Source organism: Marmota flaviventris, chromosome 15 (assembly GCF_047511675.1).
Source record: "Marmota flaviventris isolate mMarFla1 chromosome 15, mMarFla1.hap1, whole genome shotgun sequence".
In the NCBI taxonomy this organism is placed as follows: domain Eukaryota; kingdom Metazoa; phylum Chordata; class Mammalia; order Rodentia; family Sciuridae; genus Marmota; species Marmota flaviventris.
In genome coordinates, this window is record NC_092512.1 from 17,018,664 (window position 1) to 17,020,707 (window position 2,044).

A 2,044-nucleotide genomic window follows, 5' to 3' on the forward strand; every position below is an offset into this window, starting at 1 on the left:
TCTTTCATCTAAAAATAGCTAATCTGCAAATACACTAAAATTTTAATGGTAGTGAGGAAGGGAAAAACATGGATGAATTCGTTTCTCAATTTTTTTGTTTGTTTCTGCAGTGATTATACTCCTTTGGTAATAAAAATATTTTTATGAAAGTCACTTTTAGTAGTTAAAAACATCTAAAGTACTCAAAAAAAGACAAAAAAAATTAAAATCCTTGTATATCCAAACTGAAAATTATGCATTTCTTATATTTTTATATTGTTGCTTAACTGTCTTTGGGGAAGTGTTGGTTGGTTGGTTGGTTGGTTGGTATTGGTGATTGAACCCAGGGGCACTTCAAAACTGATCTCCATTCCCAGGTTTTTTTATTTCAAGACAGGGTCTTGCTAAAGTGCAGAGATTGGCCTGGAACTTGCAATCCTCCTGCCTCAGCCTCCTGAATAGCTGGCATCACAGGCATGCACCAACACACCTAGCCAGGGTAAGTATTTTTAAAGAAAGTTGTTAAAAGTCTGCAAATCTAGCTGTATGATCAAGAAGGAAGGGGTTCAACCACAGGTACAGGTGTAATATAAGCATAGCATTACTTTGCTGACTGGGACCTGCTTGCCTCTCATCCAGCTGTGACACAGAGGGAAAGAAATGTGTAAGTGGATTCCAAACTGAGAAAGTAACTCAATGAGAAGTCCAAACTAACCGGTCCATATTTGCAATTTATATAAATTCATAATTTTAAAATGAGATTATGGTAGCTAAACCACATTACAAATGACAAGACCCAACATAAGTTATTATTGGGGTACTTTAATTACAGTCACAAGGTTAGGGACTACGTCTGTCTTTTTCAATAAATACTTGCTGAATTTATGTGTATATGGACATATGTACTATTATTTTTTTGAGAGAATTTTTTTAATATTTATTTTTTAGTTTTCGACAGACACAACATCTTTGTTTGTATATGGTGCTGAGGATCGAACCCGGGCCGCACGCATGCCAGGCAAGTGCGCTACCGCTTGAACCACATCCCCAGCCCCCATATGTACTATTATTGAAGACTTAATTGTTTGCAACACATTAGGAGAGATACAAATAGGAATGAAATTTGGTCTCTGCCTCTCCCTAAGGAGTTTATAATACAATAAAAATACATCAAATTACATCTAAATCTACACATACCTGTAAATATTCATTGTCTCAAACCTTGGTTATTATTCAAGGCACAGAAAAGTGGACTAATCTTCACCTTGTCGTGGAAAAGGTGGTCCTCTAGAGTCAAACATGGGTTTCAATCTTTTTGGACACATTCTACAAAAACGCATTTTGGTCAAAGTAACATGGCAAAGACATTTACTTCCACGAAAATGTCCATTTGTTCACCCATGTTTCCTGTGTATGGCTCAAAAGAGGAAGCAACCTGGATCCCTGAGTCACCACTTGAAAGGGGGTTGCCCTGGAGAGTCACTGAGCGCTCCATGAAGCCTTGGCAAAAGACAAGCAAATCATATGTTCAGCCTTGGATTTATAGGGTTTGTTACAGCATAACCTGTTCTCCTCTCACAAGAACAGATGATACATTCATATGATAGTTGTTGACCCTGTGATAGAAAGTTGGTGGGAAGGCAAGACTGAGATTCATTTAAAAAGATGGTCAAAAATTGGTGTGTCCTTTTTCTGTGCCACCTCCCTCTACAAACAATGGAAAAGTCCCGTTCGATGCCCAGCTTCGCCCAGGCTTCTGCCACCCAGTATTTGAACTTGATCAAGCCAGGCTTCGTTGAGTCTCAGTTTTCTATCAATGGGGGATGAGTATAACTACTCATAGATTGTTTTGAAAATTACATATATCAAAGCCTGACCTCAGGGCCTGGCAGGTAGAGCTGCTTCATAAGAGCTGCTTCATTGCCCTCTCCTTTACCTGAGGCCAGTGGTTCCACAACTGACTGCATTTTAGATCATTTGGAAAGCTCTAAAACAAAACAAAAAACCCCACAGTGTCTGTGTCCCATCCTAAACCAAATAAATGAGAACATTTCATTTATTTGGG

General features: G+C 38.5%; 1 long non-coding RNA gene across 1 annotated transcript; it reads left to right on the forward strand.

Moving 5' to 3' along the window:
• Positions 1-288: 288 nt before the first annotated feature.
• On the forward strand, positions 289-1,165 carry LOC139702117 (uncharacterized). Its single transcript, XR_011704715.1, has 2 exons — positions 289-478; positions 928-1,165. It is a non-coding gene; the product is annotated as an uncharacterized lncRNA (long non-coding RNA).
• Positions 1,166-2,044: the final 879 nt, after the last annotated feature.